Below are 10146 nucleotides of genomic sequence, written 5' to 3'. Positions count from 1 at the left end.
AAAGAGAAGGGAGAGAGGGTTAGAATAGGATTGAGAGAGAGAGAGTAGGGAGATGGGGAGGGAGAGAGAAGTAGGGGGTAAGAAGAGGGGGATAGAATAGGATAAGGAGAGGGGGAGGGAGAGAGTGTTAGAGATAGAGAGAGAAGGGGATAGGAAGAGAGTGAGAGAGATAGGGAAAGAAAGAGAAGGGAGAGAGGGTGAGAATAGGATTGAGAGAGAGAGAGAAGGGGATAGGAAGAGAGGGAGAGAATAGGATAAGGAGAGGGGGTGAGAAAGGCAGTTAGAGAGAGAGTAGGGGAGAGGGGGGTAAGATAGAGAATAGGGAATAAGAAGAGAGGGAGAGAATATGATAAGGAGAGGGGGAGGGAGAGAGAGGGGGAGAGAGAGAGGAGATTAGGAGAGAGGGAGAGGGAGAGGGAGAGAGAGAGAGAGAGAGAGAGAGAGAGAGAGAGAGAGAGAGAGAGAGAGAGAGAGAGTAGGGTCAAGAGAGGGGAGGAGAGAATAGGATAAGGTAACGAGAGGGGGAGGGACAGGTAGGGGAGAGAAAGAGAGAGAAGGGGAGAGGGTGATAATAGGATAGGATAACGAGAGAGAGAGAGAGAGAGAGAGAGAGAGAGAGAGAGAGCAGGGTCAAGAGAGGGGGAGGAGAGAGAATAGGATAAGATAACGAGAGGGGGAGGGAGAGGTAGGGGGAGAGGGAGAGGTAGGGGAGAGAAAGAGAGAGAAGGGGAGAGCGTGATAATAGGGTAGGATAACAATAGAGAGAGAGAGAGAGAGAGAGAGAGAGAGAGAGAGAGAGAGAGAGAGAGAGAGAGAGAGAGAGAGAGAGATGAGGTAGAGAGAGAATGAGAAGGAGAAGAGGGTGAGAGACTTGGCAGAGAGAGAAGTGTGAGGGGGAGAGAGATGAGATAGAACTCAAGAAGGATAATTAGGGCTCAAAATAGATAGAGACGGTGATGGGGGAAGAAAGATGAGAGAGAGGAAAAGAAGAGAGACGTGCATGTATACAAACATATATACATATATCTATATAAATATATGTATATATATAACTATAGATATGCATATATAACTATAGATATGCATATATACATACATAAACACATATTATATATGTATTTTGTGAAAATCAAAATAATAGTTTTTCATAACCCGTACGGGTTTTGTGAAACTCAAAATGATAATTTTCATAACTAGTATGGGTTTTGGGAAATTCAAAATGATGGTTTTAGTTCTACATAACCCGTATGAGTTATGTAGAACTATGAATCGTACTTTTTGTTTTTCAAAACCCGAGCAGGTTATATTGCACATCAGGACTCGTGCGGGTTTTGGCTTGGAAAGAGGGTTGGAAAACGACCCTAAGACTTGGAAGCCCATTTTCCCTCCATTTCTGTCCCTTTACACGTTTTTTCATCTTCCAACATGATTTCTCGACTTCATCATCATCATGTTTATAAATGATCAAGTGGGTATCTCTAAAATTACCACCATAATCTCACACGTCTCTCATCTTTCTGACCATATAAATTTTTCTATTTTTAGACAACATTAGCATAGTAAACTTTAATTTTCTTTACCAGTGCCTTGACAATCCTCAGAGACATACATCTACCATTTTTTTAATAGCTTTTGATATACTTGCCCAAATTTAAAATAAATTACATATTATTGTTCTACACTAGATTATATACAATTTAAAAAAAAAAAGTTTTCATTTTTCAATTATTTTGATGCAAGTTATGCCTAGCGCATGAACAGGTACCAAATTTTCAGGATGCGGTCACTTCAAAAAATCATTAAAAAAAAAATACTTATTGAAAAATTACAAAAAAATACACAACTTCTAGATCTCAATCTTACCTATCATCTTACCAAAGGGTTTTTCAAAATACTAAATCTAATTATATATTTTGTGCAGCACACAAAAATAGCTATGTTATGTTTTTTAGAAAAAATCAGGAACAATTTTTCATGCGAGAAAGGTTTGACCCTCTTAATCTTATCCAATTTTAAAACAATTTAGTAGTTTAGAAACTAGACTCAGAGTACTACAATTCTTATTCTTTTCTCAACTCCTAGTTTTGAGTGCGTGACCTTCGAATATCTCTTTGAAGTTCAGGTTTACCTGTTTTCAGAAAAAAAAAAAAAAAAAAGTGGCCACTTATACCCCCCTTTTTGTTCACCATCTTGGTGCACTTACCCTATGGCTAGGGGTTGGCTTTCAGGCACATTCTAGACAAAAAATGTGCGAGGGGGGCATAGGGCCAAGTGGAAATTGTAAAGGTGGAGGATAAGGCCTTGGTGGAGAATAGTAAAGTCCTTGCCTTTCTTCTTGGCTTCCGCAATATCTCTCACATTAGAATCCATAGAGTGCAATAATAAAAAAAGGAATGGAAATAAGATCTTTATTCCTAAGATGGTTAAGGAAAGGAAGGTGATAGTAGTAGAAGACCCCATACTGTCCTTCAAGGGTGAAATATTTCATGATGATGTAGCAGACCTCATCCCAAGGCGACGAAAGCTCTTCCTAGTTGAAGCTGCCAGCCCTCTTCACAGGGTTCCGCCCATCATGGAAAAATTGGTTCAAGCTGGTGGTGTTCGAAATGCGGCTTTGTTTCTTCCATTTCCTACCCTCCATGGATAGTCCTGTTGACTGAGCAATCACATCTTCGTTGGCTTCGAAGGAGATACCACCCATGGTGACCCTTTTGTCTCTCATCGTTTCCTTTCATGCTCTCCATGAATTTATCGATGCCACATTCCGAGCAAACAAACCTAACCATCGGCCTGGCTTTGAATTCATCTGTTTTGTCGGGTTCTAGTCTTAGTCTATCACCCCCATGGTCATTTCTTCCAGCTTAGAAGAGAAAATGAAAAACAAGGTAACAAAGATATAGGGCCGAACCAGAGTAGAAGTAGAGTCGAGAAGAAAACTCAGCCAATTTTGGAATAAAATCATTCAATAATCGTCGCGATTATTGCAAGTTTTGTTTAAACAGATTTCCCCATCACGAAATCTATTACACTCGTGTGAACCATCAATCCAACCAATGTGATTTAGCTGAGCCCAACTGTTGCCTTTATCGCCACTAATGACTTTCGTCCAGATGATAATTAGAAAATTGCCTTTCTCGATATCGGTACTACACTGATAAATATCATCATTATCTAAATCCCCTTGAGGCTAATGACAAGGCCATATGTAGCTACGTGGCAATCCCAACCCATGATGGGCAGGTTTCCCCTCCAAATTCAAAATTGGAAAATTTGTTCTCTTCACCCGATAACAATTATTAAGATTCATCATAAGAATTGGTTTTTTCTTTCTCCAAGATCTCCTTGGTGGTCATTGGCAATAGATCAATGTTCCTCCAGCATAGTAATCCATTTTGTAGCCTACCCACAATAGCCATAGAGTCAGTAGCCGCATTCCCTTCTCTGAAAAATGTGGTGGATAGTGAAACAGTCAAGGTTAGCCAGAAACATTCTAGCATCCCTCAAAATAGAATCCACTTTCCAACCCGCTATAGACCTACCACTGACAGCTTCCACAATAACTTTAGAATCACCTTCAATTTCTAGTTGTCTAATACCTATAGCAATGGCAAATTTCAAACCCCATGGGAGAGCCATTCCCTCAGATTGAGTGACAATATGGTTCTTCAGGCTACCCGCATAGGCTGCTATAGTATTCCCTTGATGGTCACAGATGACTCCACCACCCGCTTGCTAGGTATTTTGAGCTGACCCATCAAAATCTAGTTTATGCCAAGAGGGGTTTGGGGCTAACCATTTGGTCCTTTTTCTATTGATCTTTGAAGTGTTATTGAAGAGTTTAAACTCCGGGGGGGGGGCTTCCAGAGTTTAACAATTCTTTTATCAGTCGAGTTAGGAGGATTGGGGGGGTTTTACACCTAGTCACTAATATAGTATCCATAAGCATTTTGAAATAACTAGAAAAAATATTATCAGGGGGGGTTTCAGCATCTCTGAAGATTCTGTTATTTCTTTCTTTCCAAACACACTAGCAGATATGGGGAGGGAGCTGCCTCCACAGTTGAATAATTAGGGGGTGGTGGGAGGGAGGTGGCCATCCATAAACAAACTGATGAATGCTATCCTAAAAAACCCATTGAATACCACATTTTCAAGGGTAATGGTCCACAAGTGCCTTGCGAAGGGGCAGTGGATGAAATGATGGTCGATAGATTCCTCCTCATCTTTACATAAGATGCATCTGTTGGGAAGTTGGAATCCCCTCCATTTCAGATTGTCCCGAGTCAATATTTTTCCATGCATAAGGGACCACCAGAAGAAGTTATTTTTTGGAATAAGTTGTGGGTTCCATATCTTCCTCTAGCATTCAACATCACCAATTGGTCTCAAGAGCTGTCTATAAGAAAACTTGACTGAGAACTCCCTCGACTAGGTCCCTTTCCAGATGAATATGTACTCTTAGGGAGATAAAGGTACCCTGCACTCAAGCATAAGATCCTGCAGATCAAGGGTAGTGGGTAACGGGTTAGGTCGGTCAGAAAAGATCAGGAATATGTTATTCCATCTTCTTCTTCCCGACACCATGTAGTTAGCAATGCAATCACCAAAGTGATCCTTTAGGGAATTCATTATTTGGTCGAATCGAGCTTCAATTAGAGGTTTGTCATCCAACCAAGAGTCCTTCGAGAACCTAATCTACCTGCCATTTCCAATCTCCACTTCAGTCCTTCTCTGATAACAAGTCTAAGTTTCAGGATGTTGTTCCATAATTTTAACCCATGAGGTAGGTCACTAGAACTCAAATTAAAGCAAAACTGCTCCCTTTCCAAATACTTAGCCCTAATAATGTTACACCGGTCTGCCTCACCTTTAGTTAGGGTCCAACCCACTTTAGCAATTAATGCCTTGTTCAAGGCATTTATCTTTCTGATACCAAGACCCCCCATGGTCTTGGGTAAGAAAAAAGTGTCCCAGTTGACCAGAGAGAGGCGTTTCTTTTCCTCCATGCCCGTCCAGAGAAAAGTTCTTTGGATCCTCTCAAGGTTGTCCCCCATAGCACCAAATATTTTGAATAGGAAAAGGAAGTACACAAGGATGCCCTAGAGGGAAGCAATGAGGAGTTGGAGCTTTCTCGTACTACTAAGGAATTTGCCCCTCCAACCAGCAAGTTTCTTCTGTATTCATTCAAGGATAGTATTCCAGATTGCAGGGGGTAACGTCTTTAACAGTGAGGGGGAGACCCAAGTAAGTCCCAGGAAGAGCAGTAGACTTACACCCAATGATAGAAATGATTTTAGGCCGAAGGTCAACAGGGGTGTTGACGAAGAAGAGATTACTTTTATCATAGTTGATACATTGCCTTGAAGCAGAGGCATAGTCCACAAGTAAATTCTTCCATAGTTTAGCCTCAATCATGGAGGATATACCAAAAAGAAAGGTATCATCAACAAATTGTTGAATCACCGAGGGGGGAATAGTAGAAGCCGCTTTGAATCCCTACAATCTTCCATTGACCATCATATCAACCACATTCCTACCCAAGACTTCTGCAATCATTATAAAAAGATAAGGGGACAGGGGGTCTCCCTGTCGAATATCTTTTCCAGCTTTAAAGTGGCCCCTAGGAGTCCCATTGATCAAGACTGAGAATTGAACCGTAGAAACACATTCCCGTATCACATTGACAACTTTCTGGTTGAAGCCCAGTTTTGAGAGTTTTAAATAGGAAGCACCAGTTGAATTTATCATAAGCTTTTGAGATGTCGAGTTTGAAAGCCATACCTGGAATTCTGCTTCTGTCCATAGAATGAATAATTTCATGAGTAGCAATGACCGCATCTAGGATTTGACGACCAGGGACAAAGCCTTTTTGGGAGGGACTGATAACCTTAGCTAGAAGCGACTTAATTCTGTTCACCAAGACCTTGGAGATTATCTTGTAGATAGAATTGCAGAGGCTTATGGGCCAAAAATCCTTCATGCAATTGGGGTTCAGAGACTTGGGGATGAGAACAATGTAGGTGTTGTTCAGTTTTTTCAGTAATTTACCAGTCCTAAAGAAATCCTTCACCGCTTTAGTGACATCATAACTAACAATGTCCCAGTAATCCTGGAAGAACGTCGGGGGGAAGCCATCCAGACCCGAGGTCTTGAAAGGAAATGGGAGCAAGGAGCTGGCAATTATCCTCCTCCCCAATGGCATTAGGGAGCTTACTCAAGAGCCTATCCTGGAGGGACTCATTACCTCTTCCAGATTTAGTAGACATATAGATGAAGAAGTTAGTGGCAGTTTGACCAATTTGGGACTCACCAGTGATTTCCTGACCAAAGTCATTTTTTAGACATTTAATAAAGTTTCTCCTTTTGTGAATGCTAGCTGAGCGGTGGAAGAAAGCCGAGTTTCTGTCGCCCTCTTTCAGCCACTAAATTTTGGATCTTTGCTTCCAATAGATTTCCTCCTTAGAAAGGATTTCCTTCCAATTCTTTTAGCATTCTTCCTCTTCAAAAAGAAGAGAGTGAGGGGGGTCACCTGCGACCATACTGCTTTGGAATTGTTCAAGTCTGGAGCATAGTTCCTTCTTCTTTTTGAAGATGTCACCAAAGGTTGCCTTATTCCATGCTTTCACTTCTCTTCGAATGAGGTTCAATTTCTCAGCAATTCTGAACATTGCAGTCCCTTGGACTGGGGTGGCCCACCAGCCCTTGACCAGATCTCTGAAATCCAGGTGAGAGGTCCACACAATCTCATAGCGGAAAGGGGGGGGACCCAGGGGGGTCTATCAGTCCAATGGAGGAGGAGAGGGCTATGATCGGAAGTAGTCCTTGGGAGGGTCTTTAGATAGGAGTTGTGACCAATATCCCAATTGGCAGAGACAAGAAATCTATCTAGTCTGACTTGAATTAAGTGGTTCCCTTACCTATTATTCAACCAAGTGTAGGGGACACCCTAAAGATCTAGATCAAAGAGGCTAGTAACATTAATAAGATCTCCCATGCTATCAAAAAAATCCACAAGACCTCCACATTTCTCAGAGGGGTAGACAGGGGTGTTGAAATAACTCGCCAGCATGTAATGAGAATTCTGTTTCGCAAGGATGAGCTCATAATTTTCCTCCCACACCAAACGCCTTCCCACTTTGGAATTGGGGGCATATATATTGAACAAGTGCCAGCAAAGATCACTATATTGAAAAGTAACCACTAGGAAGTTCTAAGTGCTTACATAGATATTTCCTTGGACTTTGAAGGGGTCCCAAAGGGTAGCAATTCCACCAGACGCCCCCAACGCCTTAACATACAAAAAGGCAGCCCCCAACCAAATTTTACCAGTAGTGGTTGCAAAAGTTTGGTAGGACATTTTTACCTCCTAAAGAAGATAAATAACTAGTTTCATTTCCAAGATACACTGTTTTATAGCAAATTGCTTCTGGGGGCTGTTGAGTCCCCTTATGTTCCAGGAGAGGAACTTCATTTCTTATTCTTGTTGATTCTATCAAGGGTCAACTGTCTGCCCCTTGCCATATCCCTTGCCATAACTTTATGTCTCAACACCCTCTCAATTAGTCTTCCAACTTTACTATCAATACCCACATCTGCCTTCTTAGATCTAGTTTTTTTTTCTTCTGAGTCAACCAATCCTCATTATCCATAGAGGGAGAACAAGGTGGTGATAACTTCACACTAGAAGTCGGCTGGGGAGACTTAGCCACTCCCTCCGAAATCTCTGAACTGCTAGGGGGATAGAGAGGGGTTGTGATTAAAAACTTATTTCCACTCGGGGGGGTCTTAACACCACAGAGGTTAAAGGGGGTTGTGGGGTCGTGGGCAAGGTTATAGCAGGAGGCTTAGTAGGAGGCTTAGGGGAGAGGTAGCCATCACTCGTAGCCAATGAGGGGGAGGTAGAAGGACCAAGGGATAGCCGTAGACTAATCACCTGGGGAATTTCTCCATCTTCCAGAGGCACTACTAGGCTAGAATTCTTCACTAGATCAATAGGGGTTTTTATAATGTCAAGGATCTTATCAGTGTGGGGGTAATCATCAGAGATCTTGCACACATTAGGCAGCCCCAAAGGGGCTGAAGAAGAGGGAGCACTTGGGCTGATGGGATCATCCATAATAGCCTTCTCTTTTAGCTTTGGTTCTGTAGTCACCGGGGGCTTACACTCAACATACGCATGCCCTTGTTTAGCACATTTCTGATAAAAAAGAGTAGCATTTTCATAGACAATGGCCTGGAACCATTTTCCCCACTTTGAGTTTAGAGAAACAAAGTTGGGAAGCACCTTTGTTAATAGCAACATTAACACAAAAACGAGCATAAACCAACTTGGATTTAGCAAGAGTGACCGAGTTTGCAGTAACATAGCTGCCGAACGAGTTCCCAATCCAGCGGAAGATCTATTCATCCCCGAATTCCAGCGGGAGGCCAGGGAGCCTAACCCAAACAGGGGCCATGTGATTGAGTTCGACTGAGGGGTCAATCCCAGGCTTCCATTTAGCAAGAGTTGGAATATGTTTTCCATAGGCCCAAGAGCCTAAGAGGACAAAGATCAGGTCTTCCTTCGGAGTAAACTTGAAAAGGAAGAGACCTCATGGCATAGCTGAGATATCCACGCTTCCCTTTAATTTCCATCTTGCCTTAGCCCATCGCCTAACCATGTCGATAGATGGTCTGAAGGAGAAGAAATGTCCAGCTATCGCCAGGTGAAGGGATGAAGCGATTTTATCCATGAGATTATTAGGGAGCTTGATCTCCGTTCCTTTGTCAGTTTGGGTAAAGTTAGCCAAAGCTGCTTCCATAGTCATATAAGTGGACCCTAGAAGAGCACTTTTCCAGTTGGATTTGGAATCCTTTTTGCCATTCTCCACATTCTTCTGACCGAAAGCATTTTCCGGTCTGGGAGGAGGTGTATTCTTCTTGTTTTCTTCAAGGTCATCCAATCCTTTGTCCTCATCTCTCTGACTAGATTCCGTCAGTACCAAAGATGAAGAGCTAGAAGGAATATTGATCTTGACAGTCTTTTCCGTAAGACTCGTAGACAGTGGGGTCCCAGAAGCGAAACTAGGGGCATGTGAATCGACCGTGGTATCAGGAGGGGGGTTCGGTTGTAGGGAGGAGGGGACCTCCCCAGAGGGGGCAATCATACAGTCGATTCAAATTCAAATGATGGCAGAGGCGAGAAAAAGTTGCAGAGCCCTTCAAAGTATTCAAACATAAAGCTATTTTATTAATAATGTTATGAACCACTTCAACTTGAATTTTGTAACCATCTTGCCAATATTAGAAATTCAAAGCTAAAAGTTTCTAACTAAGAACTACTCCTATCACACTTTAATCCTCAACAATATTGAGTAGTCTACATTCTAATCCTTTATACATTTGTTTGCAACAAAAAACTTGGTTGCTTTGCACAATAAACATATGTTAAAGTCCTTGCAGGTATGGGTTACATGATATACTCTAGAAAAAATAGTGGGGAGATCGTCTTCAGATCTCTAGAATGAGTAGTTATCTTACATGGTGCTTTTTTGCATTGGCTAGTAAATCGTACTAACTCTAAGTTATACCCACATATGGTGCCAATTATTCAATTATTCATCGTGGTCAGCTAACTCTCATTCAAAATGGTGTAAGCTTTGACAAGCCATGAACTACAAGTTCTTGTACTTGAAAGATAAACAATTGACATTAGAGACATTGGTCGTCATGATTTACCATTCATTGTTATCTTATGACTACACATATCTCCTTAGATTTCAGTTACTAATAATATGCTCACATACAAAATAATACATAACTTCTTCTAATTTTTTTTAACTAAAAATAATATCAACCTCAAATTACTTAAAAAAATTTCAATAAAAATATTTTCAACCCCTCACAATATATATTATATAGCTTTCACTACCAAAAACGACATTTATTTATGATTGTGTAGTTCTTTTAAGGATTGTGCCTATTGGGCTGGCCATTGCACATTGGTGTCATTGCTATTAAATAAATATTAAAAATGGCTGCAAAAAATCTATCCTAGTGCATAACCAAACATTGAAAATGGCTGTAAAAATAGGATAGTAATCCTAGTAAGTAAATAAACATTGACATTGAAAATGGCTGTAAAAAAATAGTGTCTGAACTGCCTAT

This window comes from Cryptomeria japonica, chromosome 1, assembly GCF_030272615.1.
Source record: "Cryptomeria japonica chromosome 1, Sugi_1.0, whole genome shotgun sequence".
NCBI classification, from domain to species: Eukaryota; Viridiplantae; Streptophyta; class Pinopsida; order Cupressales; family Cupressaceae; genus Cryptomeria; species Cryptomeria japonica.
This window is presented reverse-complemented; position numbering follows the sequence as displayed.